This window comes from Ovis canadensis, chromosome 9 (genome assembly GCF_042477335.2).
Source record: "Ovis canadensis isolate MfBH-ARS-UI-01 breed Bighorn chromosome 9, ARS-UI_OviCan_v2, whole genome shotgun sequence".
Taxonomy (NCBI): domain Eukaryota; kingdom Metazoa; phylum Chordata; class Mammalia; order Artiodactyla; family Bovidae; genus Ovis; species Ovis canadensis.
The window spans coordinates 49,571,310-49,585,192 of NC_091253.1; the positions used below are offsets into that span (position 1 = coordinate 49,571,310).

General features: G+C 47.2%; 1 long non-coding RNA gene across 1 annotated transcript; it reads right to left on the reverse strand.

Annotated features, from left to right (window-relative positions):
* Positions 1–4,352: 4,352 nt before the first annotated feature.
* Positions 4,353–13,140, reverse strand: LOC138446204 (uncharacterized). The gene is made up of 2 exons (XR_011259231.1): positions 12,915–13,140; positions 4,353–6,725 (listed from the first exon to the last, which is right to left on the reverse strand). It is a non-coding gene; the product is annotated as an uncharacterized lncRNA (long non-coding RNA).
* Between the last annotated feature and the right edge of the window lie 743 nt (positions 13,141–13,883).

A 13,883-nucleotide genomic window follows, 5' to 3' on the forward strand; every position in this document is an offset into this window, starting at 1 on the left:
AATGCTTTCCCCTGGCCTGGACTCCCACACAAGTGCTCAACCTGTGAGGTCAGGCCAGGGAGGTGGTGAGACATGGGCAGCTCTGGTCATCCATGATTACAGTTTCCTTGGGAAAGCCAAATCTTTGCGTTACTACACTTTTACTCTTTGAAGTATCCAAGAATGACATTGTTTTATTTTTCTTCCAGTTTCATTGAGATGCAACTGACATGGTGCTGTGTGTAAGTTTAGTGAACACTCCTTCATCTCAAATAGAAACAACATGAAAGAAACAAAAAAATATATATTTTTTCCCTTGAAATGAGAACTCTTCAGGTTTTCTCTCTTGGCCACTTTCCCATGTAACACATACAGTAGTGTTGGTTGTCTTTATAATGCTGCACATTAACATCTCTGGAATTTATACCTGGGAGCTTGTGCCTCTTGACTCCCTTCATCCAGGTTCCCATCCTCCACCCCTACCTCTGGTAACCACAGATCTGATCTTTTTTTCTATGAGTTTGTGTGTTTTTGAAGCATAATTGACCTGCCACGCTGCATTAGCCCTGGATGCGCAACAGAGTGATCTGATATTTCTCTGCATTTCAGAATGAGCCCCGTGGTAAGTCTAGGTGTTGTGTCATCATACAAAGATACGATGCCATTGTTGACTATAACCCTACACTCTACAGTTCATACTCACGACTCATTTGCTTTCTAACTGAAAGTCTGTACCTCCTAATATCTCTTACCTGTTTCTCTCATACACCCACCCCCTCCCTCTGGCAATTGCCTGTTTGTTCTCTGTATGGATACCTCTGTTTCTGTTTGTTTTCTTTTTAGATTCCACATTTAAGTGCAAAAATGCAATATTTATTTTTCTCTGTCTGCCTTATTACACTTAGCATAATACCCTCAAAGTCCATCTATGTTGTCACAAGTGGCAACAGTTCATTCTTTTTATGGCTGAGTAATGTTCCACTGTATGTGTGCGTGCTCAGTTGTGTGCAACTCTTTGCAACCCCAGGGACTGTAGCCCGCCAGGCTCCTCTGTCCATGGGATTTCCCAGGCAAGAATACTGGAGTGGGTTGCCATTTCCTTCTCCAGGGGATCTTCCAGACCCAGGGATCGAACCTGGGTCTCTTGCATTGCAGGCAAATTCTTTACCATCTGAGCCATCAGAGGACTTCATTCCATGATGTACACATGTATAAATACACAAGTACATACACACATATATGTATGCCAATTATCTGTTGATGGGCATTTAGGTTGCGTCTATATCTTAGCTATTGTGAATGATACTGCAGTGAACATAGAGTTGTAGATATCTTTTCCAGTGAGTGTTCTCCTTTTGTTTGGATAAATACCCAGGAGTGGAATTACTGGATCATATGATAGTTCTGTTTTTAATTGTTTGAGGTATCCTCATACAGTTTTTCAAGAGCTATCTTAGAATTACCACAAAATTTGCTTTCCAAATATGCCCTCTTCAGCTTTAGTCATGTGTTGGGGAAAAGGTAACCCAAATGTCAAAGCATTTTCCAGCTAGATGGACCTGGCAGTTCACATCTGGGTGCTGACCCACGTAGTATGTGATTTGATGGTGATGACTTAGCCGGGAACAGACTGTAATATTGTAGTGTAATTGCCACGTGCGTATGTGCCTTCGTGAATTTGACAATAAAGGTCAAAAAGGAAAAAAAATGTGGTGTTGGGGAGTGCAGAATATCAGCATGACACTGCAAGCAGTGTTGTCTGTCTGTCCACTCAGTGAGGCTGAAATGGGTAGCAGAAGTCTGTCTTTCTCTCGGGGGTCTCAGCTGCCACATGCCTTGGTGATCTGATCTCTGTCACTCTGGCATTTAAACAGATGGACTCCCCACAAGTGCTCACAGGTAAATGCCGAGGAAGCAGAGATCTGTCCAGAATCGAGGAGAATCTGACGTACTGGACCTGGGAGAAACGCCTTTCAGTGTGGCAGCTTCCTAAAGGGCTTGTGAGGGTCCTTCTGAAAATCTGTGACTTTGCCCTGAGAGTTAGAGAGGGGACTCCACTGGAGACGAGGGCTGCGTCACGTCCTGGTGATAATAACTATCGCCTGCTAAGAAGCCACTGCATGCCCAGCTTCTTTCTTTCAGCAAGCTTGGTGTCAGGTTCATACAGTGCACACCAGACAGGACGCAGGCTGGTCCTTCCTAGCAGAGCCCAGCTATGCCATTGTCCCTGGAAGCAGGTGTCAAGCCATCAGCACCCTGTGGACGCCCCATCTGTGGCAGAGAGCGGTGGGCCTCACTTCTGTGGCCCAGACTTCCCTACCATCGACCCCTTGGCTGATTTCACATCAGGACCGACTTTCTCCATAGGGTGGCTCCTGGCAAGGTTGACTTCACAACTGCAGCAAAGAGAACTCTTTGCAGTTTTAGTATTGCTCCTGGGAGCCAGTGCATTTGCCTCACTGACCTGGTTTGACTCGCAGGCCCATCCTCACACTGGTCCCTGCAGCGAGGAGAATGGGATGCTCTGATTGGCCAGTCCTGCAGTTGCAGAACCACAGGATGGGGGTGAGGAAAGTGTTTCAGGGGTGATCATACCTGAAGAAAGGACAGGGGATGATCACTGCAGACACAGCCCCGGTCCCCCTCTCCTTGTCCCCAGTCGCTTCCATCTCTCCTGTCACTGCCATCTGGTCTCCCCTCCCATCCTCCTCCCCGTGCCCTCCCAGATTCCAGTGCCTCATGGCTTTGCTGCCTCCCAACTTCCACACAGGGGATGAGATAGTTAGACAGCATAGCTGACTCAATGGGCATGAATTTGAGCAGACTCTGGAAGATGGTGGAAAGCAGAGGTGCCTGGCGTGATACAGTCCATAGGGTCGCAAAGAGTCAGATATGACTTAGTGACGGAACAACAGCAAACTTCCACGCCTTCATGCCTTCTGTTTACTTCCTTCTCTGGCTTTCTGTCCATGCCTTCTCACTCCACTGTTTGTTGTTCAGTTGCTCAGTCAAGTCTGACTCTTTGTAACCCTGTGGAGTGCAGCATGCTAGGCTTCTCTGTCCTTCCCCAGTTCCTGGAGCTTGCTCAAACTCATGTCCATGAGTCAGTGATGCCATCCAACCATCTCATCCTCTGTCGTCCCCTTGTCCTGCCCTCAATCTTTCCCAGCATCAGGGTCTTTTCTAATGAGTCAGCTCTTCGCATCAGGTGCCCAAAGTATTGGAGCTTCAAATTCAGCATCAGTCCTTCCAATGAATATTCAGGTTGATTTCCTTTAGAATTGACTGGTTTGATCTGTAGTTATGTCTTAAAAAAAAAAAAAAACAAACAAAAAACAGCTCACACTATAGTTCCCTGAAAGTTACCTGTTTGGGCTTGTTAGCATCTCATCCAGCGGGTCATACAAAGCAGTGTTGTCATATCAGGACACCCCATAGCCACCAAGCAGCCCCCACAGCTCATTTCCTTCAGGTCAGATCCCTTTCCCTGAAATCTTCAGCCAAGATAACAGAGCTGCGCAGTGTTACAGATCAAGGGGCCTCTGTAGAAGGCACAATCTTTGACTTTTTTTGCTCAGCACAGTGATCAGAGCTTTGTGGCTAAAGATTACATTCAGTATTTCCCCCTACTATGGTTTCTAGTGTACACTATATAAACCTAAAACAGTATCGGCTGTAAAGAGTGGTTTTTTTTTTTTTTTCTTGACATCCTAGGTGATACCACTGTTGGGTATAAGTGTCTAAATGGAAACTAGAAACTTACCATCTCAATGACGAAAGGAAAATGGGTTTGATAAGAAAAGGTGAAAAGGGTTGAGAGGGGCTGAAGGGTGACCACATGATGTTTTTAGGAAAATGAAGGTTAAAAAAGACATTGCTCAGCTATTCCATATGTACAGGGAGTGCAGAACTTGGTGGTTGGGTTTCCATAGTGGCAAGAAGCAACCTTATCAAACCACAGATTGCAGTCCTGGGAGAAGCTTCTAAAAGCTTCTAAGAGCATGTTCTTAGATGAGGGGGTGGAGTCAGGGGGTTCAAATTTAGAGTTTTATAGCTTGAAATCTAAAATATAATAAAAGTGGGAAGACCAATGCTTCTAAGGGAAATCAACCCTGAATATCCTATTGGAAGGACTGATGCTGAAGCTGAAGCTCCAATACTTTGGCCACCTAATGCAAAGAGGTGACTCATTAGAAAAGACCCTGATGCTGGGAAAGATCGAAGGCAAAAGAAGCAGGGACCAGAAGAAAATGAGATGGTTGGATGGCATCAATGACTCAACGGACATGAATTTGAGCAAACTCTGGGAGATAGTGAAGGACAGGGAAGCCTGGCGTGCTGCAGTTCTTGGGGTTGCAAAGAGTCAGACACGATTTAGCAACTGAACAGCAACAATATTTCTCTGATTTTATTTAAGTGGAAGAGACTTCATGGTATGTGTTGATAGCATTCCTCCCACCCCACGGTGATTGCTAGTGGCCCAGAACCAGAGGGAGGCACAAGCCCAGAATTTAAGGAAGCCCTCCTTCTTCCTCTCAAGTGCCAGCCCTGCACTTGCTTCACAGCAAGTACCTCCTTAAATTTTGTGTCCTGGGCTCCTCCTGCCTGTCTTACGGGCATCCTGGCCCTCTTCACTGAAGAATGGTCATTTCATTTTCCTAAAAGCAAACCTTTTTGGTAATTCAGATGAGATCAATCACTTTATCCTGCTTTTTATGATGCAGGTGAGTGGACTTGAACTGAACAGTGAGTTTTGTTTGTAAGTGTGTGAGACAGAGAGGATCAAAATGCAGATTTTTCTACATGTAAAAAGAAAATCTTGATTTTATGTTGTCTTACCTTTTTTTAAGTCCCTGAAGATTATCAAAACACCTCCTGTCCTGGCTAGATCCATCCCCAGGGCTGCCAGGTGGCTGCTCCAAGCACTTTCACATCGGCGATCTGTTTCTTGTGGCCCAAGCCCTTCTCCAGACATCTCATGTTCACCTGTCTTATTAATAATTGGCTGCAACCTTTTCAATTTTCCCCTCTAATAGGCTCTCAGAGTTGCGTTACTTATCACTTTATGAGTTCAGTTCATCTAGATTTTTACGTGAGTCTAATGCCTTCAGGTAAATTGAAGAATCACCTGAGTAAGTTGATGCTGATGAGGGAGGCTTGGAGGCCAGCACGGACCTACAGGTGGGGCCAGGGTGTTCTCTGGACCCCTGACTTCACTGTCTCTAGGCTGCTTGGCAGAATTGCAACATATGTGGCTTTCCCCCAGCAGTAAAAAAAAAAAAGTCGGTGTGAACAACTCAGCGTCTCCCCCACAAAGCAATGAGATCACATTACCGCTCATTTTCTCATTGTCTGCATGGCACCATATTCATTCACTGATTCACCCTTCTACTTCCTAAGATGCCTTTTTCTGAGTTCAGTGTACCTCATGATTTCAAGCATGGAATTTCTTCTCATCTTTTAGGAAAATATTCCAGGCTTCTTGCCCCGATAGAAATAGTTACCTATATTCAGAAAATTTTTATTCGTACCTTTATTCTTGGAGGGAAAAGCCCTAGGAACTCTGACTTTGGGGTGTCTGTTTCCAGATTATTGAAAAATAACTGCTTTTTGATTAGCAGTTATGAATCAATGTGAAAAGTATCAAATGTCAGGGTCGCAGCTGTGGGCTGAGGTGTTGGGAAGAGAAAGGTACTTTCCCTCCCTCTCTTCTCTCGGTTAGAGAGATGCTGGACAAATCATCTGGGGGCTAGTTGGCTAGGTGGTTGGATTCCCAGGGACAGTACCCTGATGGGTCCCCAGTCTGGTCCCAAGCTTCTCAGAGCAAGAAATGATTAGTTAGGTCACCTGGAAGAGTGGGCTTAGAACTGCTTCTTAAAAAAAATTATTTATTTTTGGCTGTGCTGAGTCTTTGTTGCTCTGCATGGGCATTCTCTAGCCGTGGTGCGCGGGCTTCTCATTGCAGTGGCTTCTCTTGTTGTGGAGCACAGGCTGTAGGGCGTGCGGGCTTCAGTAGTGCAGCACATGGGCTCAGAAGTTGGGGCCCATGGGCTTAGTTGCTTCAAGCCATGTGGAATCTTCCCGGATTGGGGATTGAACCTATGTTTCCTATACTGGAAGGCAGATGGGAAGCCCTAGAACTAACTGCCTCTTGCTTAATCAAAACCCACATGAAACTGACATGTCAACCCAGAGTTCAGCTAATTCATATTTAATGCACAGCATGCCAACCACATGGTCAAGAATACGTACAACACGAGGCTCTGACGTCTGCCCTTCCTGCTCTGATCCCCAGTGTTAGGGCATCGATCCCTGAGCGCATATTACTCATCGGTCAAGTCATTTTCTTCCCACTTTCTCCCAACAATACTAAGGAGACAGTGACAATCTCTGGATCTAGAAGTCCCCGTGATGATTGTTTCACCTTGGTAGAGACTTCCTTGAGATTGGTCTTCTTCAGTGACTTGATGTTACCTTCCTGAGAAGTGGGCTTGTCACTTCGAGGGACTGGCCCTGTCAACTTTCTGTAAGCCGCACATTCACTGGCCACCCCGGAGAGCCTGTCATTTCTACAGACAGCTGATCGCACCTTGAGAACTGAGGTTCCGTGTCACAGGGGGCCTTCTTGAAGGACTGAGCTGGTCTCGATGTTGCCTGCATGTACAGGCAATTTTTACAACCGCCACACCAAAGAGAAGAAATCATACCCACGTGTATATGTATGGCTGAGTCCCTTCGCCGTCCACCTGGAACTATCACAATATTGTTAATCGGATATACCCCAATACAAAATAAAAAGGTAAAGAAACCAGAGCAAACTGAAGGTTCACCTTGCCTACCTTTGCTGAATTTCAGAATCATTTAAGTATAACGGCAAATGCATGTTGCACAGAAGCTCAAGATTCACAAACACCACCCTCAACACACACATACGCACACACACGCTTCAACATATGAAAGATGAAGTGAACCAGTGAAAACAAAATTGTGCACTTAAAACCACTGACAGTGCATACAATCTCTCTCCCCTATGATTTCACAGTCAAGTTTAGATTCTTGATGACAAAGTTCTCTGAAAAATCTCAATGTAGTCTGAATATTTCTATTAAAAACCTCTCTGATAGAAAGATGACATCTCACTTTAGGCTCTAAGTAACATGGCAACATGCATATCAATGCCAGTATGTGTGGGTAGACTTTTCTTGTTAAAACTCTCACAACAGGCAGAGATGATTGATAATAAGATCAACTCTAGATTGTTTCTCTGCAGCTCACCTTCTCATCCCCTCCCCCTGCAAGCACAGGTTGGCTTTCTTTCACAAACACAAAGACTCAAGAGTTAAAAAAAAAAACAAAAAAAACCAGCATTGGTTAGTCAGAACACCCTCCCCACTGGAAAACCACCACTGGAGGGGCCAGGAAACGACAATTTTCAGCCCCCTGTGGTACGTGAGTTATAAACCATACACAGTGTCATGTGAAACCAGGGAAATTCATACACTGCAGGAAAATCTCCCCCTCCCTCTGGACTTGTCATGTTTTGTTCCCTGTGAATCGAATTCCTGTATTTTCCTACGGAGCATCTACAGTTCCCCCCGGAAGGAAACAGAAAACTTCAATTCTCTGAAGGGAAGTACCACATGTGCAGGGTACAGGGCTTGGCTGGAACCTGGGTACACTTCCTCAGGGGGATCTGCAGGGTTTTCTCAGCTGTGAAAGCAACAAAAAGATAAGACCAAGGACATCTTCCTCGTTACAAAAAAGCCAGTTCCTTACTGTCTGCAGAAACAGTGAATCCTTAATATTGAAGGGACTCCAGCAATTTTAGAATGAAGCAGCCCCTCCTCTTTTTGAATTTAGCTTTTCTCTTGGGTGAGGGCTTCTGATGATTTCTTCAAAAATTTTAAAGTATGCTAAGTCCCTTACATACGACCACACTGAGTTCCAGGAGCATGTTTGTAAGTCCAGTTTGTTTTTAAGTTCAACAAAGTTAGCCTAGATACCCAATTAACACAATCAGCTATACAGTACTGTACTGTAATAGGTTTATAATATTTTTCACACAAACAATACATAAAAAATAAACATTTTTTCATCTTACAGTACACTACCTTGAAAAGTACAGTAGTACAATACAACAGCTGGCATACAGGGGAACATTCACATCTTTGAAAGTTCATACGCAGGGGACTTACTGTACAGGTCCCTTGGTATCTGTCTGGGTCGGTCTCAGGGTGTCTAAGGATGCTCAAGTCCTTTATATAAAACAGCACACACACACTCATGCACATCCTCCTTTAAACTTCTCTAGAGTAGTTATAGGGGTTCCTTGATGGCTCAGATGGTAAAACATCCGCCTGCAATATGGGAGACCTGGGTTCAATCCCTGGGTTGGGAAGATTCCCTGGAGAAGGGCATGGCAATCCACTCCAGTATTGTTGCCTGGAGAATCCCCATGGACAGAGGAGACTGGTGGGCTATAGTTCATGGGGTCACAAAGAGTCGGACACGACTAAGCGATGAAAGCACAGTAGAGTAGTTATAATACCTAATACAATGTAAATACTATGTCAATAGCTGCCTACGTGGAACAAATTCAAGTTTTGCTTTTTGAAACTTTCTGGAATTCTTCTTTCCCCTGAATATTTTTGATGTGAGGTTGGTGGAATCTGAGGACCCAGAACCCGTGCACTAGAAGAACAGGTCACTGGGTTTGTGGCTCCATTTGTCTCCTACTATTGTGAAATAAAACCACATTCTGCTGGTTTCCGTAGGTAAGAGCAGAAATGACTGGATGGAACGCCCGTCAGCCCATGCGATTTGAAGAGACATAGTCTGAATCCTCAAATACTTTGAAAATTAAAAAAAAAAAAAAAAAGAATAGCAGGAAACACCGCATCAGAAGCCACAGAACATTTTAATATTAACCTGTGTGGCTGGTGTAGGTGTGCAAGGTAACGGCTTCATCTCTAATGTATTTGGAGATAGTGCCCTTCTGTAAATTTAAACAGCTCCGAGTCCCTCTTCTATAGAATCCAGTTTGGTCTTAACAGTTCCTCATGGTCAACTGTGTTCGTCATTTTGTTTTTCGGTTTCAATTGAAGTTCGTAAACTGAAACAGCCATCGCCCCATTTCAGCTATAGGACTTTTGGGAAGTTATTCACACCCTGCACCTCTTCATGTATAAAGTGAGGGTAATAATAGTATCTTCCTGTGAGGGTGCTTCTCTACTGATTAATTCGACGAATAACACTGCGCATCCCGGAAGTGTCAGAATGGGTCTGAGAGCAACATTGAACATGTGTCCCATCCATCCTGCTGGGTTTTGTTGCTCAGGGAGAAAAAGGAATAAGTAAGCAAACAAAAAAGCAATTGATGTTAAGCGTGATGAAGGAAAACAGAGTGATTTGTTTGAAAAAAGGTCTGTGAGGCAGGGACATTTGAAGAGTGAAAAAAATTTAGCTAGGTCAGGTGGAGGGAGGAGCATGTGCAAAGGCCCTTGGGTACAGATGATTTTGAAGGTTGGAGAAACTGAACACCGCCCTCTGGGTTGGAGGACAGTGCTGGGGGCAATGGGAAGCACTCAGAGCTCAGTTCTGGAGCACTCTGGGAGACCCCTGGAGGACTTTACTCAAGAGCCACACTTGACCTCATTCACATTTTAAAAAGCCCTGGAGGAGGAAATGGCAACCCACTCCAGTATTCTTGCCTAGGAAATCCCATGGACAGAGGAGCCTGGCAGGCTACAGTCCATGGGATTGCAAAGAGGTGGACACAACTGAGTGACTGAGCATGCATGAGCACATTTTAAAAGGAGCTCTCTGGCTACTGCTGTGTGAAGACTGGGCAAGGGGTGGAAGCCAGTTTCTTTTGTAAGCATTAAATGAGATAATGAATGTTTGGCATTTGGTGCAATACTTGACACAAAGTAACTGTCTAGTTGATGTGATTGATTGCTATTAGCAATTATTTCCAGTGTTAATAGCAATAATGCTTCAGTTTGACATCATAATCTGATGCTATACATTCAAATGTACACCTAAAGTTAAATGTCCTCTCTGATTTTAGTCACTATCATGCCAAAAAGAATTAAGTCAGGAGCTGGGCCATGAGTTTATCCACCTAACTGAGTCTCAAAGCCAACGTTGATTCCTAAACTGTTTATGATTGTCCATATAATTAGCTGCATGTGTTGAAGGTCAACTTTTTAAGAAGAAAGTTCGTGAAACATTTTTCACTAATTAAATTATTATACCAACCTATAAAAGAAGCCACTTATTGAAAACACTATTTTTCAGAAATGCAAACTGGCTCCTGTGAGGTCTGCTTTTGACCCGAGGGCTTCCCTTGTGGTAAAGAATCCCAGCTGGTAAAGAATCTGCCTGCAATGCGTAAGACCCCAGTTTGATCCCTGGGTTGGGAAGATCCCCGGAGAAGGGAAAGGCTACCCACTCCAGTATTCTGACCTGGGGAATTCCATGGACTGTATAGTTCATGGGATCGAAAAGAGTGAGTGACTGACTTTCACTTTCACTTTCTGACCTGAACGAGGATATGAGTGGGGAGAATGCGTGTTTGGAGAACCAGCCTCTCTGTGCTACATCTCCAGCTTCAGGAAAGGACCTGTGTTGGCTACAGAAAATCAGGATGTGTGTTCTCCATTCAACTTGCTCTCTGGTGGGCTTCTAGTGCTCCTGGCCATCTCCTCTCCTCGGGGCTTCCCAGGTGGTTCACTGGTAAAGAATTCGCCTGCCAATGCAGGAGATGCGGGTTTGATCCCTGGATCAGGAAGATTCCCTGGAAAAAGAAATGGCAATCCACTCCAGTACTCTTGCCTGGAAATCCCATGGACAGAAGAGCCTGGTGGGCTATAATCCTCGGGGGTCCCAAAGAGTGGTACAAGCCTGAGCGTGAATAATGATGGCTATCTTCTCACCTTCCAGGCATGGGCAGGACTGGTGAGCTAGGAGTAACCCTGTGGACCCTCGCAGGCCTCTCTAAGGCTCAGTCTTATATCTATCAAATGGTGTGGTAAGTGTCTTCCTTTTAAGGCTGTGAAGACTTAGAGAATTCATCAAAGTGCTTCCATAGTGTCTGACACATAAAAAGAGCTCAACAACTAACCGTGGAGGCAATTACTGTTATTTGAAGACCAAAGTCCCCTTCCCCTTATTCCACCGGTTTAATTCCAGATAAAAAGGACGGTTCTAGTTTTTAAAGTAGCACTGCTTTGGCGATTAGAAAAATTTTCGTGATGACATTTTATCTCTGACCCTAGTTTGACCTCTGAGCTAAGAGGATACCTGGAACGGAGCCTCCGGGGAACTGGTTCCACGCTACTGAATCTAGAGTCACAGACTCACAGCTTTGTGGGAGGCGGCCTCCAAACCTGGCTGGAAATCGCACTTGTAACCTGGGAGTTTGATAAGCCAAGGGGCCGGGGGTTTCAGTTACCGGCTCCTCCGTTTTTTACCCGGCAGCAATTACCTCCGCAGTGCTCCGATGCTAAACAAAGATGCTGCTCGAGCGCGATTTTCTCAGGCACAGGTGCCAGCTGGTACCTCGCCGGGCAGCTGACCGCCCAGGCGCTCCCAGGCGCGTTCCCGTTCCCGGGGCCCAGCCCCTGCCCACCAGAGCCAAACAAAGACAGCCCGGCCTCCCCGTCCACCCCGCCCTTCCCCCCGCGGCCTGGAGGAGCCCCGTCCCTCCTTCCAGCCTTCCCTCCTCCCCCGCCCCTCCCTAGCCCTTCCCCTGCTGCCCTCCCTCCCTCCCACTGGTGGTTTCTTCCTGCAGCAGAAATCCAGGAAGCCGCCCCGCACGTTTCCTCTGCCAGCAATTTTCTCCAGGGCCTAACTCACACCCAACCCGGCTTGATCTGGCGTTCCCTTTTCTCTGCCCCAGGAGAACCCCAACTCTCGGAGTGGGAGCTTACTAGAGAAGGTGGCTTATTTTTGAGTCTCATAATTGACCTTTCATCAGCGTCATTAAAAAAAAAAAGCATATTTGAAGACAAATTACAGAAGAACAACTATGAGGCTTGTGTGTGTCTCTGTGTCGTACACACACACACACACAAAGCCCCTTTACACGTTGGTCAATAGAGCTGCAGAATGAGTGGGTTTTCGGTAACTTTAATCTCCTAATTCATTGTGTCTGCGGTGCGGGTTGCAGAGCTGAAAGAGTGTAACAGCAGGCTGGTCTGGCACACAAACACATTTAAATGTGACCGGGTGGGGGTTGCCCACCTTACGAGGAGTGGTTGAAATGCTGCCAAGAAAACAAAACAAAAACAAAACAATAGGTGGGGTGGTTGAGGGCTGGGGGGGGTCGGAGTTGTAGTTTCTCCGCAGGGCGGAGGCTCCTTTAATCCCGCCGGCTCCGAGGCTGCCGGGGGTCACGGCCCAGCTGCTCGGCAGGAAGGACAAAGGGCAAGGTGGGCGCCCGGGGCTGGCGGCGGGGCGCTGGGCGGGCGCGACCGAGGCCCCGGTCTGGGCGCCCACCGCGCGCCGCCGCCGCTGACCTTGACTTGTCCCTCCCGCCGCGGACGCGGGAGGGGACCCGGGCCAGATGGGCGTCCCGCGCGTGACGCCTGCCTCCGCCCCCGCGCCCTCGCGCAGCTGTCGCCGGCCGCTCGGGGCCCCCGCGCCGCCCCCGCACCTGCTTGCCCCGCGCGCCCCTGCAGTCTCCAGGCCCGGCCCACGTTCGGGAATCCCCGCCAACAAAGGCGATCGGGGCTCGGCCGGCTCGGGGTCGCCGTCCCGTGGGTCCCGGGGGGCCCTGGACTCGTCGCCCCGCGGGGCCCTCAGTGGCCCCTGCCAACCGCATACCCGGACCACTGAGGACACCCGCGCCCTGCGAGTCCCTGGAGACGCCCCGCACAGGGCCTGGCCGGAGGCGGCTTGGGGAGATCCATAATTTATGATGTTGTTCTTACCAGTCCGGTTTGGGATTTCACAAGCCTGGCCTGTGTTTTTTTCCCATTTGTTGCTTCCGTCTGTGCTTTCGGAGACAACGCGGCTTCCCCTCCCCAAGACAGTAGTTACCTTGTAGAATTCTTGTGATAAGAAAGAAAAAAGTGTTTCCACCTGAGGCCTTGCTCGGGGGTAAGAGGAGCCCAGGTAAGGGGGCGGGGCTGGAGGAGCTGGCGGGTCCCTTGCGGACCTTCCTCTAGCGTCACCCAACTAGGTAGGATAAAACCCTCTTTTTGCAGAGCTGGGGTGGGAGGTTCCCGTTGAAAAGCCGTGAGAACAGATCCTTCGCTGCTCTCACTATTAATACCAGTCCTTTTCCTCATTTGTAACTAAACCTCTGGGCCCTGAGTGGTTTTTTAGCACTGCAGGGTCGCAGAAATGTTGATGGTAAGCAAGCAAGAAAGGGGTTAATTGCTCCCCCTTGCACCCCGACCTGGCACTGACCCCAGCATTGCAGCCAGGCAATCTCAGGTGCTCCTAACTCAGGATGCATTGGGGGGGGGGACCCTTTGGCAAAGGCTGCTTCTGTTCTGAAAATTCTTTAAATTGCTGTCATGATTGGGGAAAGATTTATGGATTTTCTCACGTCTTAGTGCAATAAGTGAGTAAATGATAGGGACAACAAAGGACCCCACAGTAAGTTGGGGGAAGTCCTTTTCCTTGTTCCCTTTCCTTTAAAAGAAAAATCTTGAAACTTATTCTAGGCCCCTTTTTTTCTCATTTGAATTCAGTGTTGCTAAATGGATGTGGGACCAGAGAGGGCCTGTTGCCAATGTTTTTTCTGAGACTGGAGCCTGCAAAGACCTGGCCGAGAGGGTCTCTGAGGAGGCTGGATTCCTGAGGCCCCAAGTCTGGGGCCTGGGAAGAGCCTCAAGCTCCAGAGCCTGCCTGTAGCTGGGTCATTTCGTGGTTTACAAACAACAATGCAAGTT